Source organism: Falco rusticolus, chromosome 12, assembly GCF_015220075.1.
Source record: "Falco rusticolus isolate bFalRus1 chromosome 12, bFalRus1.pri, whole genome shotgun sequence".
Lineage (NCBI taxonomy): Eukaryota > Metazoa > Chordata > Aves > Falconiformes > Falconidae > Falco > Falco rusticolus.
In genome coordinates, this window is record NC_051198.1 from 21180232 (window position 1) to 21207676 (window position 27445).

Here is a 27445-nt window from a genome sequence, read left to right on the forward strand (position 1 = left end):
TTTAGTGCCATCTCCTCTACTGACCATCTCCGTAGCACGAGCTATTAAATTTCCCTTTCCAACATTATTCTGTGTGTTGGTCTGGGCATTCCCCCTATTCGTTAGCTTAATCACATAATTAACACTCTTTAGCCAGGGAAGGCATACCTGGCCTTGCAGCTGTTTGGGGCTGGGGTCAACACGGTGGACCTGCTCATGAAAGACCATTGGAGCATCAAGCAATAGGTGATCGGTTGAGGGAGTGCCTTTTTCAAACGAGACCTTGTGGGTTCCTCTGGCATAGCCAGGGCTGACACAAAACTTGAGTAGCTGGGGAATAAGCCAGATTTTCTGACTTTTCATGTTTTTCAGATATCACTGAACGTAGCACTGTGACTTAGAAGGTAAAATAATCTGTACTTAAGTACGGTCTCACTCTTTCCCAGTTACACTAAAGAACATGATTAAATTAACTGAAAAAACAGCGGTTGAAGTTGCGGGTCTGTAGCTTGGCTTACTGCTGCTCTGCTGCCTGTTATCCTCTCTCAGAGCAGGGGAAGAGCCAGTGGCAATGAACACCACCTCCTTCTGCCATTCCAGATCTTTCAGGCTGCTTTCTGCTTTGGTTCTCGCTCCCCTTCTCCTGCATTGCTATAGTGCACGGAGCTGGGTGGCACACAGTTAAATGCTGGTAAGATGCAGCTAAACCAGGAGGAAGCCCCAAAGGAATAAATTAGTGTCTGAATTAATTCCTGCTACAAGCTGGAAGCTTTCCAGTAACTTCAGAGGCTGCTTGCGTGAGTCCAAAAGAAAGAGGGATCATTCAGAGATCACATTACAGTGCAGGAGCTCTCAGAGTACTTATGAGCTTTGTGAAACAGCTCACCTTAAATGCAGGCGCGGGTGTGTTTTGTGGAATTAGTCCATGGGAGGTGGGGAGCCCGTAGGCACAAAGGAGACCATGTGTCCTCATGGACGAGAAAAACTGAAGCAGATGTCAGAAGCACAGTAAGGTCCTGTTTCCAAAGAAGGGAAACTATCCAAATGATAGTGCTCAAAATTTGAGCATGTAAATGTGCCACACAAGCTACTTTTGAGGGGGAAAAGGTAACAGGGAAAGTCTCTCTTGATTACTGGAAGAGGTCGCACGGTGTGGGCAGGTCCCACACTAGAAGGGGTCCCACAGTAGTTCTGTGAGTGCCAGGGGACAGGGTGTTTCTGGGGGTGCAGAAAGAGCCACCAGTGTGAGCAAAGAGCAAGACAGCGTGACCGATGCACAGGTACAGAGCACTAAGAGAAAAGCTTCCCAGGGTGAGAAGACTTGACTCTAGGAATTTTGCTGCACCTTTTAGAGGTACAGAACAGACAGGGAACAAACTTAGATCCGGGCATTTTTCCCCCAGCTTTGTGAGAGGCAAAGCAATTAATGGGATAAAGTAACTTTCACGTGAGCAGAGCCTTGAGATACTTTTTCTCCTCAGTCAGATACAATTAGGTATCCTTTCTCTTCTGTTGACTTCTCCTTCAGAGAGGAAAACAGTGAAGGGCCTCCCTCCCCCTGGAACACGTGAGATCTGAGGTTAGCGCAGAAGGAGCTATGAAGGAGTGTGCAGACGGAGCCTCCACCAAGCAGGGGTCAAGCAAAAGTGCCACCCCTCAGCTGTCACCCATTTACAATAATCAGATCTACTGCCAATTTAGGGATGGTTACAGCACAGCAGGGAGGTCTGGTTTTGCGTATGTATTGCTTTTTAATTTCCCCCTCATCTTCTCATGTTTCTTTTCTTGAAGGAGGGGTTCAAGTAGAATTTGGCAATGCAAGTAGATGTGGCACAGAAATTTCACCCCTGCTGGTGCAACCACAGTGGTTCTGCTCCCTCTAAAGCGAAGGGGAGGAAAGAGCATCAGGACTTGCCTGTGAGTTTTCTCAAGGATTCTCAACAGTCGGTGAGAGACTAGGGTTAGTCTTTTCCCAGTATTGTATCTTGCTAAAGCCGTTGAAATAAAGACAGTAGGTGCAGAGAAGCATCAATGATCACATTAGCTAGAAAGCTGTAGCTTTAAACTTCTAGTCTTATGCGGTTATTTACCAATATATTTTTTCCTTGCTCTAAAGAAGTGCAGTGTCTTCAGTGGGCAAAACGCTGACACCTTGCATTTGCAAGTGATGAGCAAAGTGTCAGGACTTTTCAACAGGGTATGGAGCATCTAATAAATCACTTTATTAGGCAAGGTTTAGAGCTGTCAAATGTAAAGGAGAGCATTTTGCCTGGACTCATCTTCTGCATGAGCTTTTCAGGTGCATGTGTACTGGTAAAATAAACACATGCAGGACTCCCAGCTTATAGAAGCAAAAAATTTGAGATATTTGGCATGACGTGTTTCGAACTCTTTGGCTCCATCAGTTTTTTTCAGATCTTGGATACAGGGGCTCACAGAAGGCAGGCATGGAGAGTCCCTTCTTGTGGTTTCCCTCTCCGGGTCCTCTGGCTGGGAGGTTCTGGGACGCCTGCTTTCTCTTAGGTGGCCTACCAAGACCTGCAATGGTGTGTAAGCTACCTTTGCCACAGGAAGGGGCAAAGCAAGGGGTAGACTATGGAAGTGCCTCCAGTGCATTTAAGGTCTTCCCAGTCTCAGTGTGGACAGGGAGACGGTGGTCAGTAATCGGATCTTGCTCCTCCTGCTCCCTGGATCTGGTCAGAAGGCGCGTTGTCGCGTATGTTCTCATAATAAGAAATTATGCTTCAGAAAGTGGCACTGCGCCGAGGAAACCATTTGAATGCCAAGGCAGAAGTCAAAGGCTAAATCAGCTTTTGGGGATCTTCTCTTACCTGTGGAGTGCTCGGCTCAGGCACTTCCTCGTGCTGTGCTCCCTCTACCCCCACCCCTCCTGGCATGCGAAGAAGTTTCCGACTGACCTGTCAAATGCAAATAATGATGAGAAGTCTCAGTGATTCATGGCTAGGACACGCGGAGTGCTCCGTTCTCTGCTCGTACTGTGAGGCAATTAATGCAATTTGTGCTGTTTGGCTGAGTGAACAGTTTGAAATGAACCATTGAGCCATCTGTTCCTCCAGCTGACATCAGGCGCGTCGAGCGTAGCAGTTAGCTTTTGCTGGGAAAGAAACATCTCGCTGTCATTAAGGAAAGTTCAAGAAAGGGGGGTGGGGTGGGTTTGTTCTTCCCCTTCTACTGTCTTTAAAATAAGGTCGCTCTTTCATACTTTCTTGTGGCTCAGGCTATGTGTCCTGGTGACTTTTCTGGCCTCTGGTCAGTGTCTTAGGAGCAGGGAATGGCTACACGGAGCACCTTCTTCTCTCGCTTCTTCCGTGCTTTTGGGGAGAGGGAGGTGCTCAACGGGCTCTGGGTTTTACACAGTTGTTTTACTCTTCCCTTGCTCTGTTCATCTCTGTGTGCTGCTTTCTTGAGCTGAGGAGTTCAAGAATCAACATCCCTTGAAACCAGCTCCCATGAAGCTTTTCAAAAGGTAATTTGGAGGTCATATTTCACCCCCTGCAATTATTAAAAGATACCTGCTGCAAGAAAAAGTCATTCTCTCACTAGCAGTAGGAAGACCAGGAAAAGGCTCGGCCTGTTTCTCAATGGGAAAGAAGTTCTATCTACAGAAGACCCTGAGGAATTGGGTGTTTGATGCCTGTTCTGCATTTGTGCTCACGGAAAGAGAGTTACGGGGCACAGACAGCTAGTGCAGCTGATCTAGTGGCAAAGGGATAAGGTGAGCCTAAGGCTTAAGAGAAGACTTAAGCAGACTTTTAAGATTAACTAGGCCTGGTGGACTGCATCCCTGAATACGCAGAGATGGGATGCAGGATTGCTGAAAACTTATTTTGGACAGGCAAGACACCCACAGACTGGGAAAAGGCTAGGACGGTGACCGTCTTTCAGAAGAACATCTGTGGGAAGCAGAGCAAAGTCAGGGAATTTTAAAGCCTTTACATCAGCTTGAAACTCTTAGGACAAATTCCCAAAAGTGTTTGAAAGTGTCTACAAGAGAAGTGGCTGATTAAAAATAAACTACATCACACCAAGCTCATTTCTTTCTAGGAAAGGGTGGCCAGAGAAGAAACCACAGGTGCTTTCTATCTTGATTTGCTAGGCTATGGCAGTCCAGCACGACATTCCCGTTAGAAAAGCTAGGAAAACACTGAAAGGCCCGAGGGAGGGGTTTGATGCCCAGCTGGACGGGTAGTATCCCTGGAGGGCAGTGGTGGCAGCCAACATGATATCACAAACTTTCCATTGTGGTCTGTTCTGGAGCCAGTCTTTTAATGGGTTTGTTAATAGCCGCTGCTGGACAAAGGCCTATGTTTATTACATTTCCAAATGATACGAAGCTTCAAGGTCTTTAAAGGGCAGGATTTGGGTTCAAGATGTTATCAACAAACAGAAAAAATGGCTTGAGAAAGAAGGGGAGGAAAAAAAAAGAAATTCACCTAGGACAAGATCAAGATCATGGTCTTAGGCTGGAATAATCAAATGCACGATACAAGGTAACGAAATACACTGCTTAACAAAAAGATCTGCAAAACCAGAACAAGGTGGTATTGTGGACCACAGATTAAACAGGAGTCTACAGTACAATGATAGTGGTAAAAAAAAATATAAATCTGAGTTCTTTACCTTTACAGGAGTATAATCTTTAGGACTTTTGAAGTATTTCATCCTGTCTTCTCAAAAACATCAGACCTTATCTGGCCTGGAGTATCCACGTAATTTGGGACACTGCATTCAGAGCACGTGTGGGCCGCTTAGTCCAGGGAAGACTGGAGAGCAGAAGAGGTGACTGAAAGGAGAAAAGCTTAGATCCTCAAATGCACAAAATCCTGTTGCAGAGAGCAGGAACATTTGCTCTTTACAGTGGATAGGGTGAACAACATGGAAAATTAAAGTTCAAAATTAGGAGAAATATTTTAATGGGGATGTTACGAAGGCACGGGACCTGACTGCTCCGGGAGCGGTGTTTGTGTGAACTTTGCTGCCTTCTTGGCACAAATAGAAGCGAAACTGCTGCTGCGCGCATCACCACAGGAAGAAAACTGCACACCTGTGCCAGGGGGTTCAGAGAAATGGGAGGGGGGGTGTTTGTGTTTTGAAATGGGTGAGTGGGCAGGGACCTGAGGGCACTGTCGGGCTCTGTCCCCTCTGCCCCACCCCAGGGTTCAGCTCCCTATCCTGCTGCCCTCCTCCACGGGTGCCCCGGGGCTGAAGGGCCCCAGCAGGGGGACGGGCCCCGAGGTCCTGGTGTGCCCTGGTGGGGTGCAGCCTGGCAGAGCGGGGTTTGCTCTCTGGTTTCTCCAAGGGCACCTGAAGGGCTTGGGCTCTGGATGGGGTCAGGCGGGTGACGTCCCAGGGAAGGCCATTCTTTGAAGGTGCTCACTGACCCACTGTCCTGCCGCGATTGCCTCAGCAGTGTTGCCTGAGTGCATGCCATCTCATGGTGTTGGACTTCCCTGTTTCCAGGAAAGGACAGACAATTTTAGCAGAACAGCTTTTTGTTGGCGAAATGAACCAGGATTATTCCTTTACTGTAGAAAGCACTTGTGCTAAAGGGACAATAATTTACCCAATTTAATGGTTCATTATCCCACGTAGTAGAAGAAAGTGAACTACTATCTCAAGGAAATAGATGCTACGTTACAAAATAATGTATTTTTAATGCAGAATTTATGTTCTTCAAGCCCTGTGCTGTAATGTTTTTCATATACCACGAATTGCAGCCAAACCAAGTTACGTGGCTCATCTCTGTTATGTGATCATTTCATTTGTTCATAATTAGTATGTCCTACATCCTGCAAACCCAAGCAACAGCATCTGAGAGCTTTTTTTCTCTTTCAGTAGTCAGTAAACAGGCATCTGGCTGAGACATGCTTGGCATTGTTTAACCAATAGACAGTTGTGTTTTATGGGATTGTGGCACACTGGGCCAAATTCCAGTCCCGCTGGAAATCCCTGGTCCCACTCCAAGGAATTCAGGATAAGGACAACAGAGACACTGGGGCCCAGTGTTTTTATTCTGGTAGGTGTATCCATCCATGTCTTATTGACAGCTCTTTGCTGGTCTATAGGACATTGCTCTAAAGCTGTTGGCTGTTCTGGCAAGTACGGTGTGGGCTTAGGTGCTCCGTGCCAGGCTGAGACAGAAGGTCATGAGGGAGCAACTCAACATCTAGTAACTAGCTTACTAACTGATCTACTAACTAAAGATGGTGCTTTTGTTTCCAAAACCTGTTTCTAAATAGCACCCAAAGATATTTTGGCTGCTTCTGCCCTTGGTATTTCTTATAGTACATGTAATCCTTGTACCAGTTTATTTGGTGAGCTGACCAGGATTCCTTAACAGGCAGCACATGACTGGAAAATGATGAAGAGGCCAACTGTGCTTCCAACTCGAGCAATTTAGGATGCGTTTTCACAATTGTCTATCTATTTTAGTAAAAAAAAAATAATGTAACCAACTAAGTAATATTATCCTCCTTTTGCATAGGTTTTATGTTATGCATTGCACTTAGCAAGGTTTTATACTTCATTTTACTTGTTGGAGGTAAACATCCCCTTATAATCCATGCTTACTAAACAACTTTTCCAAAATCCTTTCCCTCGTGTATTTTACAAGGACATCATTGACAAAGCCACTTGTTCTCCTGTTTGAGGCAGGAATTATCTCTTTACCTTTTAAAATGCATATGCTGCCAGGACCTGCTGTCCAGGTAAGGGATGAACATTAATACGAGAGGCCCCTTCTCCCAGGGTATACGAGGCGGGTCCCTGCCCAGGGCCGAGGGGGAAGCAGCAGGCGCCAGCCTGAGCCCAGCTGGGGCAGCCCTGGTGGGCAGCTGGGACCCCCCGGGGGGAAGCACTGCTGGAGCACAGCGGACAAGAAGACCTGGAGCCGCCTCCTCTCCCTTTCCCTCTCCTCTCCCTCTCCTCGCTGCTGCTTCCCACGCTTCTCCAAGTGACAGAAAATTTTCATTAAAAGGAATGCTGGATTCCAAAGCTCAGCTTCCTATTTGCATTCAAAGCCATTAATGAATCTATTTCATTATTTGAAATTTAAATGGAAATCATAAATTTCTCCAGAGGAAGGCCAGGAGAGAGCTGGAGATGTTTTGAATGTCCCCAAGCTCCTCGAGCTTTCTCGGGTTCATGGCTTTCTAGTGCGAACATGGTGATAGTTGCTTGCCAGCTAAATATTCTGTATGTTGCAGGAACATTTTTCTGTGAGGGCAGATGGTGTTCGATTGATAGTCAGAATAATACATGAACAGCAGAGATGATGTGGGTTTTGATTAAATAATTAGCATACTGTGACATTCTATTGCTTCACTGTAACTTAAAGCTAGGTCAAAATGTTGATCTATATTGCGCCTCCCCTCCCTCCTTTTTTTCTTCTGGTTGCTTTTACGTGCACTCCAAGGGAAAGTTTTAACAGAAATTAAATCATTTCTTGTTAGCAAAATGTGAAGATTTATACTTGGCCCTGCATGTTACAGAATAAAAGTAATAATATAAAGGAAACTAAATTTTGCTAAATGAATTTAGGTTGCCAGGCAACCAGTCATACCCAGTGTGGGATCTACTCGAGCGCTATTGAGAACAAATGGTTTAATACGTGGCACAGATCAGTGTTTAGACCAAAACAGATGCTCTCAGGAAGCCAGGGCAACGAGGACTAGCAGGAAGACTGAAGGCTGGTTTTCAGTCACCGTGTCCGTCTCAATAGCTCTTTGCCTTCGCGGTTCATTTGCACGTCCACCACAAGTCTAATTAGTTAATCTTATCGACTGTACCGCTTCCTGTGCCCCTGCTCTGTAGTTGTACAATAACAATAATTACAGGCAGTTTGCTGTCAACCGAGGAATAAACATAGAAAACATGCCCCTCTCAGCAGGGATATCATTAATCACTAAATACAACCCACTGAATTACTCATCCTCCTCTCTAAGTCCTGTTATCTATTTTGGGGTTTTGGAGACTTTGTGTGAATAAAAATGAAAGAAGTTGTCCCTCTAACAAATCAGTATCCTTTAAAACGTTAGTGCTGACTAAAAAGAGAGCAGTATCCTTGGCTGCCACGTAAACAGTGGCCAGGGCGTAGGGTAGAAGTTCCCATGGTGCCTCACGGGTTCGGGCGGCTGAGGCTTTGGATGGTGGTGCACCTCCACCAGGAAGGAAAATGAAAGAAATGAAAGAAGTTATCTGCTGCTCGGTCATTGTTAGTGCTTTCTGCAGAGTAGTCGTCTGGGTGTCCCCAGTGCTCAGCTCTAGTGTCTTATAATGTCTGGGAAGAGGCCCACTAAGCTGGTAAATCTCATTTTCTTGCTTCACTATGAAATTAATGTCTTGCTGCTGTCAGTCCTGAAGGTGAGGATCAAAATTTCATGTTTGAGAACAATCATGGCAAAATTGACCAGGGGAGGCAGTTCCTGACCTCTGCCAAGGTGGGCTGACACGGTGAAGGAAGAGCAATAGTGCTCCTGCAACAGCTTGAGAGAATTAATGTTCTCGCTCCAGCATCTATCTGGAGAAAAAAGTTTAGTGTTTCTGTGTCAAAGTGCTGCAAAAACAAACCGTATGAGAAATGCTTATGTCAATGGGTCACCCCAGAGATTAGACTTGGAAATCAAATTTCTTGATATGCTTTTGCTACTTTGGAGAACAAATGTTCAAAAGTGATATTAACACAATCCACTAAATTTATGTTGGGTTCTCTGAAAGATATTTTAATACAAATTCTATAGTTAACTATTTTTAACTATTTCAAACATAAAATATTTGTGTTGTGTGGAAGTAAGAGTGTCAACTAAAATTATTATAAAAAGAAACCTTGCGTTTACAAATATGTATTGGCAAGGAGGAGATTTTTAATGGAAGAGGACTGATGGAGCCTTCCACTCTGCAACTCACAGCTCAGATCAAGACTGATTTGCCTCCTCCTAAAGTCTGCAGAACCTTTTGCTCCTGTGGTATGTGATGTAAGAAACAGGTGCTACTCCTGAAGACACCTTCTGCCTCCCAGATTTCTGGGTGAACCTTTATTTGGAAATTATGGTCTTTGATTCCTGTCCTAAACTGTTAGTATAATACTTGCCTTTTGTGCTAAACAGTTGCTTTGTTCTTCTAAGTGATCAAATTCCAATGCTGGGAGAAATTATTCCAGTATATTCCTGTTTCTCTTACAAAATATCACATAACTTAATAAATGCATAATTTTAGGGTCTCTGGGTAATTACTGCTATTATTATTTTTTAAAGTAGCTTATTAATACAAGCAGGCCAGGAGGCTGGAATTGTTGCCAATTTACGTCCCCCCTGCTCTCAAACTCAAGGAATGGCATGACGAAGAAACTGTCTTACTTGAGTAGAAACCCACAGCTGCATTTCAAAATGTAAGATAAATTGACTTAGATCGCATTTCATTTACTTGGTTCATTTATAAAATGCACTTGAAAAACATATTTGCTTAATGTAAAAGCTCAAAGTCAAATAAAGAGGAATGGATTGGATGAGAACAAACGTTTAAAAACTGGATAAGAACAAACATTTAAAAACTGGCATCCAGCTCAGTCACAGGCTGCAAATTGAGAGCCCTCCTAAAGTTCATATTCACCATGTGAGTTATAGGACTAATTTTCTCCGTACCCTAATGGAAGGAAGAAATGCAATTACATTCAGAATCCTCAGCAAGAACGAGTATAACTTTTCACCTAGTTATTAATGTTTACAACTGTAATCAGAGGGATTGTTTGGAAATACAGCAAATTCTCCTTCCTTCTTGACATCTGGAAGGCTTGAAAACACCAAGTATGAAGTGTTCGCTATCCATAAAACATTAACAGAAGTGGTCAGGTTTATACCAGGGTGCTTAGATGCAAATAATGAAGGGGCCAAGCTGTGAGTACAAAGCAGTTGATTTTTGAGTTGGAACAGTATTTTTTTACAGTTGGAAAAGTATTTTTATGGTGTTAAGCTTTGATTCTGAAGGCCTGGGAGGATTGTGGATACTCACATTCAGTTGAAAGTCAGTGGGAGTGGTGGCATGATTAGCACACTCTAACTCAGCTGGTGATGCTCATCTCAATTTTGCAACAAAACCCCAAACAAGCATACAGAATTACCTATCACAACATTCTTATCAAGCCTCGGATGTAAATGACTCTGTGCTCCCATTCTTTTAATTTTGCTTCATCAATTAACTATGTCCTTATAATAAAAGTCAGTGATCATCAAATTAGTGGGATGTGAGGGTGGTTTAGGATGGAATAGTATCACTTTGTTTGAGGGACCCGAGACACACAATAATGCAATTATTATGCATATGTGTGGATCATAGTCCCCACAGGTAAAATGACAGCAACCGGCCTAAAACCCACAATTTTTTGCTATATGAGTGTTTCAGAAGTAAAGGGACGTGATCATGCACTGTGTGACATTTAGTAAACTTTACCAGTTATGCTCCTTTAATCTGAAGGAATTAATCTGAAGAAAAGCTTAAGGGATGAAATTGATTAAAAAACTCACAAAGATTGCAGTTACTGTGTACATCCTTAATGATTCCTGGCCAGTCTCCATTTTCTTCTAGCTACTGATCAGATAAATCTGTTTTATTGGAGACCTTGTCTTGAGTTTATTTCCCAGTGGCAAAAATTCTGACACACAAAAAAAAAAAGAATTAAAAACCCCCTACCCAACCCCACCCATTTTCCTTAAAACAAAAGCATCATTTTGAGCTTCCTGCGGGATTGGCGCTCATGTGATGCTTTTATGTCTCTTTCTCATACTTCATACAAATTATAGTGACAAGGTTTATTCTTCTTTATTGTATCTGCATATATTTTTTTCACCATTAATTTAGAATATTCCTGTTCAGCTACTGCAAATGTTCCTTGCTTGGCAACCCCTTTCTTATTTCCGATTAATTGTTTGTATGAATTATAAAGGAGAGGTTGCCATCTTCCATTACAAAATATGCTCAACCAGCAGTATCAATAAAACCTGCTAAAAAAACAAGGGAATTTTTAAGGTTGCTTTCTGGACTTTAGCATCCATATTCTGATTTACTGAGAAGGTAAAAGATGTGTATGAAGCATATGGGTGATGTACTGTTCTGAAAGATGCTGTGACTAGAAGTGCTGAAATATGAGATGCTGACTCAAAGGTGAATTTATATATACCATTATATTTGTTTGGGTTTGTTCCAGCTAGTGGTGGCATGAATTTAAAAAGCCACACTTTCTATCTGGATGAAAGAACAAAAACATTCAAAGCCACCTTCAACTTGTTGCCTTTCTTTGGCATTGGCAAATACTCATTTTTTCCAGTTAGAAATATAAAACTTCACAGTGTTTAGTATGTGCAGTACAAAATTACTTTTGAAGCTCTTGCTATGCAGGAAAGTATTCAGCTTCCTCTCTGAACTTGCCCATGGACTTCATGAGAAGAGGAGCAGCTTGATGGTCCTGGTGATCCAGTCCTGCTAGACATCCCACCGGATAGCAATGGAAAGCTTCCAAAGGTAAACTTAATGCTCCCTAGTTGTTTCAGCTTCATGCAGCTCTAGTCTCCCTGAATAATTTAGACATGTTTTAAATTACTCTTATTGCCAATGGTCTTGAAAAGGAAAATGAGTAGTTGGTCTGGTGGGGCCCCAAAATATCCTAGTTGTGTCCCTGGACATGTCTCCATTCATTCCCTCTCTGCTAGCAGGGTGGCACAAGGCTTCCTTTGCATGTTTGTGCTCAGTTTTGTGTTCAATAGCAAGCAGAAGTTTATTTTAGTGTATCAGAGTAGATACGCTGATGTCCAGGAGAAGGATACACTCTTTTGAGTCTGTACTGCGTTGTACTTGAACCTGTTTCCCCCTGGAAAATTTGCTTGAACAAAGATGGCAGGTTAGGTCCCCCGTTAATAGCTGTACTTTGGGTTTGCATTGCTCTGCAATGCCTTTAGCTCTCCCATTTTCTATTTGTGCATTTAATTATTCATGTGCTATTCATCCATTTTTGCTCATATAAGTTGAATTAAAGATGTTAAAGCCTAAACGTTACGGTTTTTGTGGTTCTGGAAAATGAAGTGTTTCATAATGATAAATAATACCAAAATTTATATGTTATAGTTACTTTTCCATGGTGTAATTATGATTTTATTACTAATATCTCCAGTGCAGTCTAAATAAGTTGTATAAGTTTAGTGTCTGCAAACACGAAACCATTTTCTTACATGAGTTTAGAGGATATTTTTTTTTTCAGACCTCTGCATGTGAGCTTGATACAAATGCTGTGCTGGTGCCAAACTGATGTTTGAACTTGTAGAGTGTGATTGAAGGAGAAAGACCAAGGGATTTGGAATTTGCTATCTAAAATGAAATTTGAATTCAGTCATATATTGTACTTATAACATTTCATGTCAGTAGCTTCAAAATTAAGTATATAGCAATAGAAGCTTTCCATTAATAAATCTCTATTAATCAAAAAAGCTGGCTTTATTTCTCATCATGATAATGAGTTTTAAAAATTATAATGACCTAATTTTAATGATTTTATTGACCTGTTGATTTTCAAAAAACCAGGATAGCAAACACATTTATTGCATGAATAAATTGCCTACACAATACCTGCAGCTTTTTGTGTTCTGCATGTTTGAAAAAAAAACCCCAAAACCAACTCAGGCTTTTCATGTCAGGGTAAATTGATTTCCAAAGCATGGATTTTGACCATTAGTATCTAAAGGTGACTGAAGAAAGCGTCCATGTACACAGAGATTAGTGTAATACAAGTCTCTAGAAACAGGTATATTTCACAGGATGCTTTGGGATATTGAAAACTGATAAAGGTTTTTAAGACATCAGTCCCCCCAAATCAATGCTGCCATATGATTTTAAGACTTATTTCTTGCTCTCCATAAAGATTTTACTAGAGATCTTTTCAGCCTGGGACAGTCCTATCATTAATGTTACCCTCGGTGATATGTTGTCACAGGGTAGTGGAGCTAGTAGAGTGAAAGAACAGTAAACAGCTGGTGGCATACGCTGGAAAGCAGCCATCCATTAATGAATCCACACATATAAACACCTTCAATAACACTGGGAGATGAAGATGTGTTCACTGCCCAGGAGAGGGGAGCTCAAGCAGAAATGCATATGTAACGCAGCTCATGTAGATGTAAAGAAATAGGAAACTAAAAATCTTTCTCACAAATTCTTTCATAGGGTAAACCATCAGCTTCATGGAGCCAGCATCTCCTCAGGATCTCACTTTCTCTACTCTTTAATGGATTACTTTTCTCTATGTTTTTAGTATGTATCTTGGATTAGAAACTATACGATAAGATAAAAAGGGAAAAAGTTGCAAGCAAGGAGAGGAATTCACTTCAGAGTGAAAGTAACTTGTGCATAAACAAATTGATGCAGATCTGGAGGAACACATTCTCTATTTTTCTGGTTTCTTGTTTTAGACTTCATGGACTGTACTGTGTTTGGAAACAATACATAATTGATGAGCTATAATACCGACTTGATACTTTTCTGGCACTCTTTGCATACAGCTGGTGAGTGAGATAAATTGTTTCACTAAGAGCTGGGAGGTGACAAAAGAATTGGTGGCTGCCCCATTCACCGTGAACCCCACAAAAGTTGGGAATTATATTTCCAAGTATTAGTTCTGCGTGTCTGGGGAAGATTCGGTCACTCTGATGTCGTGCACACAGACCGAATAGCTTTCAAAAGACCCAGGTATGAATACATAAAGCAATGTTATCTGATCAAGCAGAAGATCGATTTCTAATTCAATGCAAAGCTCCTATCTCAAATAAATACTTTAACTGCAAACATCCCAGTACCTGGGAATGATAGGTAGCCTGTAGGGATCACATTGACAAATATGTTCCCTGTATTATGAAGTGGCTTAAATCTGGGACAGTGCTTGCAACAAGTAACGTAAAAGAAAGCTTTTTATAACAAAGTAAATTAAAGGAGGGTCAGATTCAGGTATGAATAACTATGTTATCCCAGGGGAACTGTAATGATTCTTTCGGTTATTTGGTATCATTTAATTACAAGAAAGGCTGTGTAGAATAACATAGCAGAGCATAACTTTTTTTAACAAAAAAAGTGGACTTAGGACATCTTCTGTGGGCACCATATGTGCAAGCTCTCTATAACAGGCTTGTGCTTAGGTTAGGAAGGCCGGCTGACTCCTGGAAGACAGAAGGTAATGCTGCTTTTTTGGAGATTGTCCTTTTATTTGCAGAAACAGTTGTCTTGGGATTTGGCAGTGGCATTCTTTTCTACCCGTCTAATTTGCATCTCTGGTCTGTGTTTTCCAGGGTGCAGCAGCTCCTTTCTCAATTACTTGTCATGCATAAAAAATGCTATGGAAAAGGTGAAGGGTGTAAAACAGAGGAATGAAGTGGGGGGGAGGGGGACTGGAAGTGGACACCCAGGGGTTATCAGTAGGAAAATGACTGCACATGAAGGACAAGCAGGTTGAGAGAAAGATGTGTTCCTGTCCCCAAAACAGTTTTTAGTAGCCTTGAGGATAAGGACAGAGTGCCACTTCTCTCTGGGTATTACAGAAAGAGATTCTTGAGAAGGAATTCTGCTATATGTGGTGAATTGAAGCTTAAAGGCATTGATTTAAGTATTGCATAGCTTACTTGTGATGCATGGATAAGTTTCTAACATCATGTTACAAACGCTGTTACCTTGTGTAGCAGAGTTAGCAATCAGAAACTCATTCTGGAAGCCATTTTACACATGCTGCATGTTTTCTTGTCGTTGTAGCCTTTGAGCGCATTAGTGTTTTACTGGAAGTTTTCCATTAGGAAAATATTTACAATCTTAATTCTAACATAATTAAGTGCTTTGCTTGGGAATTTTCATGGTCACTAATTAGGTTAATACTGATCATTAGAACATGAACATAATTAGTTTTCCATACTATTAAAATTAATCACATGTTTAAAGTTAAATTAAATCAGCCAACAGTGAGAATGAACAATGGCCGCATTTCTGATTTCACAGTCTCAAGGTTTCCCAAATAAAAACTCCACTTCCTTAATAGAGACGGACCATGTGTGTTTCAGTAACTATCCGTCAGTAACGAACTAATTAGAGGGTAAAGAAGAACCAGAGATGACATTCCAGAAGATGTGAGAGGATAATTTGCTCTTTTCTGGGATGCCAAGGGAAATTTGTTTTTACTTATAGGCTTTTGCTTCTTCCTCACTGAACAAAAATAAGCAAGGGAGCCTGAAGAGCCGATCTCCCTCACCCGTGCTCAGCAAGAGGTCCTCCGGCTCTGTTGGCTTCCTCACCCCATTTGGGAAGTAGTGCTTCTAGAGATGTTTTCTGCACCTGTGCGTGGCGTTGCCTGGGCAGCCCTCCGCTGAAGGGCTGTACCAGTTTCCACAAAAAAAGGCAGCGGTGTGCCCTCTCCTGCAGATTGCTAATTGGCCTGCGCCCAGCTTTTATGGTAGGGTTAGGGCTCTGGGGTATTTTTGTTGGTTGGATCAGGTGGATACATCTAGGGGGCTGTCAGGCCAAAAAGGATCAGCAAAGCTAAATGTTGTTGCTTTAGGACAGTTCCTATCCTTACGCTTTCTGATCCTTCAGCTTCCTAGACTGGGGAAAGAGTCAAGAACTCAAAATCCACCGCTTCCCAAGGTCTTTCCCTGCAGGAACTGGAATGAGAAAAGCTTTAGAGCTTCAGAGCTCTTTGCATGTGAGCCTCACCACGTAGTTCTTTCCATTGGAGGTGGGGAAATGACACCCTGGATTTAATAGAAAATGTAATTAGGGTTAACCTAGATTTAAATAACTGTTCAACTATTAAATAGCTATTACCATGCCCTATAATTTGCTATCAGAGAAATACAAATATGTGTCAGTGCATCAATTCATGAGAACACATATTGGAGGCTGATTGTTTACTGTAGTTCCCCCCCCCCAGAGACCCAGGAGGTTTTTGTTCTTATATTCCAAACCACCGTGTTTGCGATAGCCTCTCTGTTAGCAGCAGTAAACTAAGGTGGATGCTGGCAGAAACATAAAGACATATTAATTTGGCATTTGCAAAACAGATTTACCTTCAATGATGCAAAATGGAATATACCCAGAATCAAATCTCTGTACATTTTTATGTATTTTTATTATAACGATCACATCCTACTTCTATTGAAGATTCCAGATTTCAATGAGCATTGGATGAGCAAGTTCTTTTGGCCTGAGCTCCAGAAGTGCACCACCATCAAAAAAATACATGTTATTAAGAATAAATGCAGTCAAATGTAGCCTTATGTAATTCTTTTGCAAACGGACTCCCTGTGTAAGTACTTGGAAGTTGTTAAGTTTATTAACTTTGTCTTCCTGAGCTGTAAAAGGGTCCCACAATAGCAATTTCTCTCAGCTTGCCAGGCGTTGAAATTAACTACAGAAAGCTATGTATCAGGTGATTCAAAAGAAAGCAGCATCTAAAGACATAGTGACTTTTTATGTGCATTAATTACCTCCAACAAGAACTGACTATCAGGTAAATATAATCCACAATATTTTTTCCCTTTTTAGATGAAAATACATCAGTTTTAGTATTCTATAAAATATTGATCCTGGGATAAAATTCAGGAGGTAGGTCTAATCTGTGACTGTTTTTACATCAAGTAGTCCTTGATTTCGAGAACACCGTCACCGTGTATTGAGAATATGGTTTGAGCTGTCTTTTTAACATGACGTTTCTTTGCATGCAGATTAAATTTCTTGTCTTGGCATTTATTCTTGTGCCACCAGCATCAAAACAGAAACTGCAAGCATTGTAACGAAAGAAAAATGATTTCTTTTCCCTGCAGGTTCTGTAATTGCCTTTGTGTCCTTTTTGAACTTCTGTTCTGCAACTCCTCAGAGCCGGTCCCTGCCATGAACAGCAGTTCACTACTCTGAACTTCTATGCCTCCTACAGCAACAGGACCTTAAAACGCAGTGGAAAAACTCTGATATGGAAAAATTCCAAATTGCGTGGTAGCAAATAAACTCATTATTTCTCTCCTTTCACATTAATAGATTCTGTACTCGGAGCTTAATTCTGTTCGCTGCCCCAAGCAAAACTGAGGGTGTTTAGCAGAGGTATACTGTGTTGGTGATAAAGCCGCCCCCGATCCTTTCCCAGGTTGGGCAAAATTAGCATAAGTACTCCATGCACACAGCTGCAGCCTTCAGCGTGCAGGAGCTTCTGCAACAGCTTCCCTTCCCCAAGAGGGGATTTTGCCAGTGGAATGACACTGGCATGGATTCATCAACCATACGCCTCCTCTTGCTTCCTACGCACTCTTTTGTGCTGTCACCATGGATCAGCGTAGGAGCGCAGCTTCACAGGTCAAAGCCTGGTTAGACTCTGCTGAACAAGCTTCCTAAGTGTTGTTCTCTCCCTGTCCCCAGACAGCAGAATGTATTTCTTTGGGCAAAATGTAAGCCAGATGGGATAATGTGTTTGGAAGCTTGAAAGTCAGATCCTTTGAATATTTTTGCTTTATGATCTTAATTTATGCACATATGAAAGTGAAACATGGCTTTTTTTTTCCTTTCTCTCCTTGTCTCTTTCCTATTCAAAGCATTTAAAAAAATCACTCTTCCAATAATGTTTTAAAAATTGTTTTTGAAATCAAGAAAATTTGGAAAGACAACCCATGAAAAACTGTTCTGACAAGCAATTTTAAAACAAACCATGAGCTTCATTTTTGCCCCCCGATCAGCTCTATAAGGAATATGTGTTTAAAAAACGTTGATATGTCTAGCATAGCATGAGCAGCGTGTGGTAGAGCTGGCAATAAAACACAGCTCTCCAATGCCTGCCCAGTTCTTTACTGAGAAAACAATTCTTTCTCTCCTTACAGCTCCTCATCTATTACAGTGTGCATCTTACATTTTTTAAAATAAAGGATATGAATTTTACAGAGGAGACTTTCCTTAAAAAAAAAAAAAGCATGATTCTGATTTAAGAGCTCTGTTCAGCCTGTGCTCTGAATCAGAGAAGTCTCCAATGAAAACAAGCATGCATCAGGAAAGCAAAGATCCATTCCCCATGTGTTTTGGTGCCTTCGGTTACTTCAGAACAATGTGGGCACATTTAATGAAATGCACCGACATTTTAAGAGCAAACTCCCAGATTCTGCTGCTTCTGTGCAAATGGCAGTTTTCTGTGGCTTCCACAGGGGACCACAGAAGTATGTCGGATTTAGACTTTGACTTGTTACAAACCCCTGTACTCAACCAGGGAAGCAGTAGAGCCCATAGACAGGGGAAAAGTAAGCATTAATAGATTAATGTTATTGAAACAACCTTTTCCCCTAAGCAGGCTCTCACAAAGGACAAAAATGTTACTCTTAAAACTGAGAGTAAAGATGGAAAATGTTCGGCAAATGTTTCAAATCTGGCAACTCTATAGGCAATTGAAAACAAGATATTATACGTAAAGTTGGGCAATGAAAATAATGGAGTGTGAAAAGGCTCACCCCATTAGAGTTATTACTAAAAAGGCTGTATGATCATTCTCAGGCAGTGACGGCAAAAGTTTGGTTATTTCCTTTCCAGAAGCAGAAAGTTTTAGAGGGTTGGTATTTAACTTTGATGTTATGGCTCAGTGCATTTTTTTTACACAATGATACATCTATCATTGGAGTCACTCAGAACTGTTCTCTGCCTACTGAGTATCAGCACGTAATTGCATACTTTCTGTTCAATCAGGAATTGCTGGCTCATTTAGGACACTGACTAGTATATTATCTTTAAAAATAAATGATCATTAACTCAGAAGATAAATTATATTAATTTTGCTGATCTGACTTGTCTGATACAGTTGTAATATGCTGGCTTGAGATAAATGCAGACTTTTGGAAGGTCAATATATTTTGTGGCAAAACCTGTGAGTGGGACTTGTACAGCATGGATCTTTTTTTTCATAAAGCTGGATTATCTCTGCTCCTTAATCATATCATTTAGGCACATAATTCTGCTGAAAATCCCCAGTATAAATACCTGCAGACAAGGTACTTGCAGTTAAGGACTTTCAACTGTTGGGACTGTAAACCTCTCCTTAAAATTATGGAAACTTCTTCTATGTAAACAGGATACTTTATTCATAGATCACAGGTGAAGCCTTGGTCTCTAAGCTGTGCCCAAAGGTACGTTATTACCAGCTCGAAGTAACTCAACTAGAGGCATCCAATGACTTGTTCATGCTCATACAGCAGGTTAACGGCAGCACTGGGGATACCAAGTCTTATGACTTCAACCTTGTGCTCGGTGCGTTAGATCACAAGTGTCTTGCTTATATCGCCGTATTTTCTGAAAGGTTTTTTTTGTTGTTTGTTTGGGTTTTGGTTTTTTTTTTGTTGGTTTTGGGGTTTTTTTTGTTTTTTGGGTTGTTTTTTTTTTTTTTTTTTTAATCAGATGCTTATAAATGAAGTTGTTGGCTGTAATCAGAAATGTATTTATCACTGAGTCTGGCTCACAACCAAGCACACTTATTTTTGCAAGAGGACAGCATGTTCCCCTCATTCCAAGGAAAAGTGAGTGGCAGGAGGGTATGTTGTGATTTTTTCGTGACCCGTTGTCCTCTGTTGTGTCACTATTGCAAAAGGCAATTAGTTTCCTAATTCTCATTTGGTGCAACAGCATTGACTTCAGTGAGCTGTATTTTAAGTATGCTGATAAAATGAAGCAGGGTAGGTTTATAAACCCGGTGACTAATCGGAAGAAATAATCCTAATGGTCATGTTTTATAACTGAGGAAGGATGCAAAGACAAAAACCCACACGGCTTATGCTTCAGTAATTGTCAGGTACCCTAGCTACATTATTTTTTTTCATCAAGCAAGAGTATTTTGTGGTCTATAACCTATCACATTGTCAGGATGTAAGCTCTAACCTCTGTTTTCTGTGCTGTCATGGCTTCCACTTGGATACTGGCTGTCTGGACTCAGGCAGATTTGCCTTAACTAAGAGAACTGTACTCTGTGCCAAGGACAAGGTCTAGTAGTACTGGTCACTTGGATGGATTAAAGGATGTCACTGGTCTGCTAGATTGAATATACTGGATTTCTGTTTGTCTGTCTGATAGCAATATTAACATATAGTTGAGTGGCAGAGTGTTTCCATGCTACATCAGGCCCTGTATATTATCTCCTCTTAGAGTTTGTATATTAATTCATTTAATGTAAGTCTATGAATTTGTGTAAGTTCATTAATTCATTTTGTATATTAATTCACAGCTCATGAATTGTGAATCTTATCAACTTCAGTAGCTAAATAAGTACTTGTTTCTGTTTCAAACCATGTTTTAGACTAGAGACATGTAATAAAAATACCAGTGCACTTTTCAGAAAAAAATACTAACCCAAGGGATCTCAGCCACCAGAGAAACACTGCTGAAGATGAGATCTGTTTGAAAATAGATTCCCTAATGGCTTATGGAAAAAAACTTATCCAGAGAGAGAATGAACAAAGCAAAATTTTCTTACAATGGTGTCATCTTCCATGTTATGAATTGACTGGTATCAGTGTCACTGTGTTATCAATACCTTGAAATACAACTTGTAATGTGTAAGTTTACATCCCAGAGTTGTGCCTTGCTTTAATTAGTGTGAAAAAAATCTACTCCATTGGATTTTCATGGCTGGGCAAAGTGACCATAGTACATCTAGACCACCCAGCAAGTGCCTTCTAAGGGATATAGAGCCCTGCTTCAGAGAACACTGCTCCTTAGCCTCATAAAAATCTTGTAAGCTATTTGTGACACCAAAATTCTTGCCACTAGGTGATACAGAAAAACCTGTACCAGGGCCCTGTACCCTGCATAGTTCTCCAACATGTTCCCAGCAGATTTTTCACCCTTAACTACCTTTTCATACCGTCATGACATGTCCAAAGGCATGCAGCACCCACACGCATATCGATAAATACCATGAATACACACTCTGATGGACCACATGTAGCTCTTATGTTATTTGAGACATTCTGAGTAGAAAAAAAACCTTGTGTACAATAATAATGCCTTAGGAGCACACAGGCACTTCATGAGACCAAAAAAGAACCCAGGGCCATGCACAGTGTGGAGACATCCAGACTACGCCAACCAACACCAGAGCCACAGGATGGTCCCTGGGCCTGTTTTATTGAGCAATGTTGTTACAGCTTCTGTATCATTGTTATTTATCTGCAAAATAAAGGAAATTTCATATCCTTACCTTGCAATAGTATTGTGGAGATCAATACAATTAAGATGTAACCAAAGGAACTTGACTTCTCTTTGACTAAAATATTCTATTATGCAACAAATGATTAATCTCATTAAATACTTTAAAGGAGGGCCAGATCCTGTCCTAAACTACAGTGATGTAATTCCAGTGGAGTACTTTTCTCTTTTGGAGAGTCACAGGCTGAAGTTGGAAGAATATCAAAGGTGAGACTTGGAAGTGGGTTCAAATGAAATGCAGAGCCAAAGAATGACCTCCCAAGGGCACTAAGTGTGTGTAGAAGAGAGGGAATGAAGCACACAGATGATAACCAGCAACAGGGACCAATGCCTTGGGGAGAATTGGCAAAGAAAATGGTGGTGGAGAATACAGCTTTTACTTGGACAACCTCTTGGACTGAAAACAATTTTGGGAGCCAACAAGAACTGCCAAGGCAAAGTAATTGTGTAGATTGAGATTAGCAGTGGAGAGATTCCAGATGCAGCATAACATGTAGCAGGAAAGAATGAAAAATAAGTTTAATATTGGAAACGGATGAAGAAGGCAGAAAGTTAAAAAGCACCACTGTAGGCAGCTGTTGCTTCACAGTTTTAAGGATATTGTAATTAAACCCCCCAGCACAGCAACTTGTTTTTTAGGATATTTTGTTTAAGTTTTGTAGTGGATTTGTGAGTATTTTTCGCATTTCCTTTGAATTTTCCATTACATTTTTCCCAAAGGTACCTTGCGTACCTACCTCTCTTAGAAAAGTTGTGAGTATTAGATGGACATTTAATATATCTGAAATTAAATACTGTTCCATTTCAATATGACTATTTTAAGCTTTTTGGAAAGTGGAGAACTTAAGATACATGTTTTTGTGAAAAACACTTAGATGGCTAAAGTAAATTTATGCCTAAGTCAAATACATCAAGCAGAAATAAAGGTTTTAAAGCTATACAGCTAATGCATTACTGCCCCTGTCATATGTTTCCATTCATTACAAACACACCTCATCCATTCCCCTACCAAATGAATCTTGCTCTAGTGCCATCATGCCCTGGCAGATGTGCCCAGTGCCAGCATCCCTGGGAGAATCATGTTTACTTATCTGCTGTTCTAGGATTGGAGCTATTTCTCTGTAGGCAACTTCTCAGTTAAATGTAAGTTTGCAGTCTTCAAATTCTTTATCACCATGGGGTTTTAGTAGCATCAGAGGATAATTCAGGCTGGAAGGGAATAAAGGAGGTCAGATTAGACTATATATCACTTCGCTTCTTCTAATGGAAGAAGCTGGGTCTTGGGGAAGGAGAAAGCATGTTAGTTGATCGGCTTTTAAACAGCTTATTTTATGTATTTCAGTTGCAAATTAACCTCAGATTAGTTTGTTACTGCGTTTTCTTTTTTTTATCATTTCTGTCTCTGTTAAGTTCCCCATCGATGAGCGTTTGCATTTCAGATATCTTTGTGGAAGTTTCTGTTAAACAACAGCCAGACTGGAAGTTGGGCAATTTTTATAGTAAGACGTTTAAGGCAGCTAATATAAATTGGTTTTGATGAACTAATTCAGCAGCTTTTTATTAATTACCTTAAAAGATGTAGATAAAGGCTGCATCCTTCATACAAACAATACTTTAACTTCGTGATTCTACTACAGCTCTTCTGCAGGATTCTCAATCTTTCTGTAATGATATAAAGGAGTAGTTTTGAAAAGAACGGGGACTATACTTCCCGTTCCATATAATGTGGTTTTTTTCCACAGAAGGAACTCTTTTAATAAGGCAATAGAAATGTTAATCAAAAAATGTATTTAAATAGGATCCTGCATTTAACAGTAATTTTAACAATTCTGCAGGTTGCATACATTTTTAGTAAAAATGTTTCTTTAGATTCAGTAGTGTCATTAATGCATCAATAGAATATCTGTGGTGCCATCAGAATGAATGACATATTCTGGTAGTTATTTTAAAAGTAAGAACAGAACATATGTTCAGAAACAGCATTAAGAACAGCTTTGCTAAGTCCAAAAATGAGAGCAGATCATATGTTGCTGTATACCTTTGGAATATTTGAAATAATTAAAAGGTCTGCTAAAGCTTTTATCAGTAAAAAGACGCATGAAATTAGATGGATGCAGGCTTTCGAACCCGTATTACTTCAAAAATATTTTTTACAATACTGCTCCTAGGGGATAAGTCCAATGGGAAAATACTGAGTATTCCACAGGCTTGAGCTCTCAGCTGTGCAAGAGCATACACAAAATAAGTCACTGCAATTAGAAAGAAATTAAACGCAGTTTGTATACCCTGCACAAGCCTCCCCGTAGGAACAGTTAAGGGTACCAGTTCATTCCAGAGAGACCCTAAGAGGTCTGGCTGCAGCTACAGCCTTATCTGGTTGCTACGGGGACAGTGTTTGTCAAGCACTTTCTTTTGTTAATAGATACTGTCATCCTTCTCTACAGAGACCAGTTTCTCCTCCTCTACATGCAGAGCAGCTACACAAAAGTACCAATCCAAAAGTGGTGGCTTCAAGCTAACCAGGTTACAGGTGGGAGGGCAGAGAAACAAAGCAGAGGATCAAAGAGTGCACTAACGGCAATTAGAAGGAGATGAAGAGTGAGAACGAAGGAAGCTGTTTCATGGCAACGGGAATGACATTGTCAAGGTTAGCCAAGAACAGCAACCGTGGGTAGATTTGGCCAGGGCTAGTCAATAAAACAGGGCTGGCATACGTGCTGTAAGTAACTAACACCGTAAACCACTTTGAATTTGTTATCATTACCCCTTTCTTGGGAGGACAATTAACTCCCTGTGCCACCACCACCGCCTATGTATGCACCATTTTTACGAGCTACCTGGGCCATAGGGAGATGAATCTCTCCCACTCTCATATTCTCAAGTGCCAGTTGGTGAGCAAACAGCTGTAAGAACACCCTGATAGAAAAACCTTTGTACCGTTCAAGCAATTTGAGATTAAAATGTTTTAGTAACCAACACTGTGACAACTTTAACTCTGCCTCTGTGTAAGTTACAGTTTTACAGCTTCATGCAGCTCAGTCTCCATCCAAACCATTTTGCAGCCTTTCTATCAGATCAGGTCGTGAGAGCAAGGTCGTTCATTTTGTGCTGGCATGAACCAGACCAGTAGGCTCTGTTAGCATCCAGGATCTTGATCTTTCTAAAAATAGCCCTCTAGGAGAGATGGATTGTATCTTCCCATCCCCTTTTAATATTTTAAGTATGAATAATGGAAATTGAATTTGGTTTTGCTCCATGGTATTACCTTTGATGGCTTTTTGATGAAGAAGTTTTATTCCGTAAAAAAAAAAAAAAAAAAAAAGACTTTCTGAATGGCTGTTTGTTCATCCCACACATCCGCCTGTTTTCACATCATTATTGTATGCTATGGTTTCTCTAATTAGAGGTCCATATAACTGTTCTGTAAGAAAGTACAGTAATTCCCATACACTTGTATGTTAGGAGATTCATATGTGTTACCTCTCTTTGAAAAAACAAGGCTTTTTTGTTGTTGTTAATTTGTGTTAAATTGTATGTTTTGTTTTGTAAGTGTAGCTGAATGGCTCATTTTTCATTTTTTGCTGGAGTTGTGTAGGCCATTTGCTGGGTTTTGACATTTTTAGCCTGATTTCCCAAGCAAATGAGGCTTATGTGAACATGTTCTCTTTGTCAAATGCTTCTATCTGTCAAAGCTGAGGGAAGCTTCAGCTTCGAAATGGTTGGTCAAGTTCATCAAGATCCCAGTAATAATTAGGTTCCTTCTGGTTTCATGGAAACTAACTTCTGTGTAGAGGAAAGAGAATGAAATTAGTCCCGCCATTGAAGAAAAGGACAGGAGAATGAATCAATGATGACAGTTCAGCACTTATACTTTTTGTTAGGCAGCTTCTTGACTGTTCAAACAGCATGTGCAAAGATCTGGAATAATCGCTACATGTCCTGTTATCACTGGGGATATAACAGAGGGTGCGATGGGGGTGAGCTAGGGATGTCCCACTGAGGAGGGATGGAGGTAAGTGGTGAAGAACTGCATCTGCCAGAAACTCACTTCACTAGTTCAGTTTCTCATGGAAGAACTGGCATGTCTGCATGGATTTGGGATTAATTTGGCACAGGATTTTTTGGCACAGTTTTGGTTTATGTTTTTTGTCATTTGTACGAGCACATTGCTCATTGATAGGCAGACTTCTTTGGAATTGCACTTAGCAGTGCTAGCTGTGTCTTCATGGTGCTTTTGTTTTGGAATGGTGCAAGGCAACACAGTGGAATAATGTTTACTTTAGTAACTGGAGCCAGTTAAGATTTTTACAAGTGTATCAATAAGAGTCATTATCTAATTTATCCAGCTTTGAAGTCTGCGCCTGACTCGTGGCTAACTGAACATCAGCTAGAATAATTAGGCACCAAAAATCACATTTTTGTTTATGTTTTCATTTTTTGTTTCTGTAGCAGATGCATTGCCCCTAGATTAACAACGTGAAACTGAACAAAAATCTTTGCTCTTTGCCTTAGCTCATAGGATCTTTTCCAGCTGTATCCCAGTTGGAAATCTGACCTTGTGGAGACCCAAATTTGGCAGAAGGAAGGTGCTGCTGGAAATATTATTTTCCAGTTTCTCAATCATTTATTCATGAATACAAAGTTACACAGTGAGTGGTATTTGGCCAAATCATTTGCTTCAAGATTCAGCTTTATGATCCTTTTCCAACAATTGCAGACTTGACGGTATCTGGTAGACCGCTCTTACCAGATGTAGCTATGCAATTTCTGTCAGAGGGCCCAGGCTGTCTTTCCTAGCTTTCAAAAACTATGAGAAGCTAAGTAAGAGTCACAGATTATTTACTTGGTGCCAACAACTTGGTAATGCAAACCTTAATATTTAAAGGTCAGGTATTTAATGTCCTAATAAAGAACACTTTGTGTGAGAAACTAATCTGGATGGACGTTAAGTTGCAAATCTGATTGGCAGCATTCACAAAATTGCTGCCAGAAATTCTTGTGGAAAGTTGTTAACTAAGATCCCAGTTCAGTTAGGGCATAGCACTGTATTCTAATTCTTAGTCACCTTTTCATCTGCTTGGAGATATCTTCGGGAGATATCTCTTGAAGTTGTTTCAGAGGTTACATTTTAACAGTATCGGTTAGAGCTTTTGAGTTTAGCTGTTTGTCTTTTCATTTCAACATTGCCACACCACATTTTTTTTGCATTCTTATAAATAATCTGCAAGGGTAGAATACCCTAGAACTGCACATCATCTGCTTCTTGCTGGGACTTCTGTAAGGCTCCTGGTTAAAAACACAGAATTTCAGTTTTGTGGGAGTTTTGATCTGTTCTTTCAAAATCTGTTTTCATTCCAGATTGAAATACACCAGAGAAAAAGCACACAAGGAGGTGCGGGTGCGCACGCACACATACACTCTTGGAACACACCATTAAGTGAAACTTCAGCAAAGGGTTGAGTTTTCGAACTGAAAGTTTTTGTACTGATAAAGTCAAGATGGTTCATTTGAATGTCAATATTATGTTAAAATATAATATGAAGTAAAAAGGCTTGAGATTAAATGGTTTTATTTTCTGAAAGACCTTGCATATGCTCTTAATTTTGCCCCCCTCTCCAACAGCATTTCAGTGAAATTCTGTTTCTGCAAAGTACCTACATCTGAATGAAATGGCAACATTCCACTGGGAAATGTATATCCAGCTGTTTGAAACTTCCTTCCACTGTTTGGTTATTTATGAACTCATATTGTTCACATCATGACAATTATAGCTTATCTGTCTGGCATCTTAATTAGCAGATTACTAATCTAGGACTTAAACCTTTCTGACCTTTCTGTTTGCTGTGTCTACTGTGTTTTCCAACCCTACATTCATAAATGCAATGGTTTTCATATATTTTAAGTCTCCATTAAGCATAGGGTCTTTTAATCCTATCTGTTTTAATACTAAAATTATGGGCAAGGTGGAAGAGAAAATCCAAATAGGTTTAGCATGGATCATGCCTTAAAAGTGCGAAGAATCAGTTTATAAGAAGGATCAGATAATTTAGAATTATGAGGTAATCTCATATAGAATATTTGCTGGTTTTGAGAAAAATCAGTGCAGAGTTCTACTCAGAAAAGCAAATATTTTTATATAAAGAACACACACAAAAAATGTATATAAACAATGGCCTTAAGATTCGTTAAACAAACTTGGTCTTAAAACGGA

The 27445-nt window shown here is 40.5% G+C and overlaps 1 long non-coding RNA gene across 1 annotated transcript; it reads left to right on the forward strand.

Moving 5' to 3' along the window:
• The first annotated feature begins 729 nt into the window (after positions 1–729).
• On the forward strand, positions 730–26815 carry LOC119156290. Its single transcript, XR_005107049.1, has 2 exons — positions 730–11511; positions 26593–26815. It is a non-coding gene; the product is annotated as an uncharacterized LOC119156290 (long non-coding RNA).
• Positions 26816–27445: the final 630 nt, after the last annotated feature.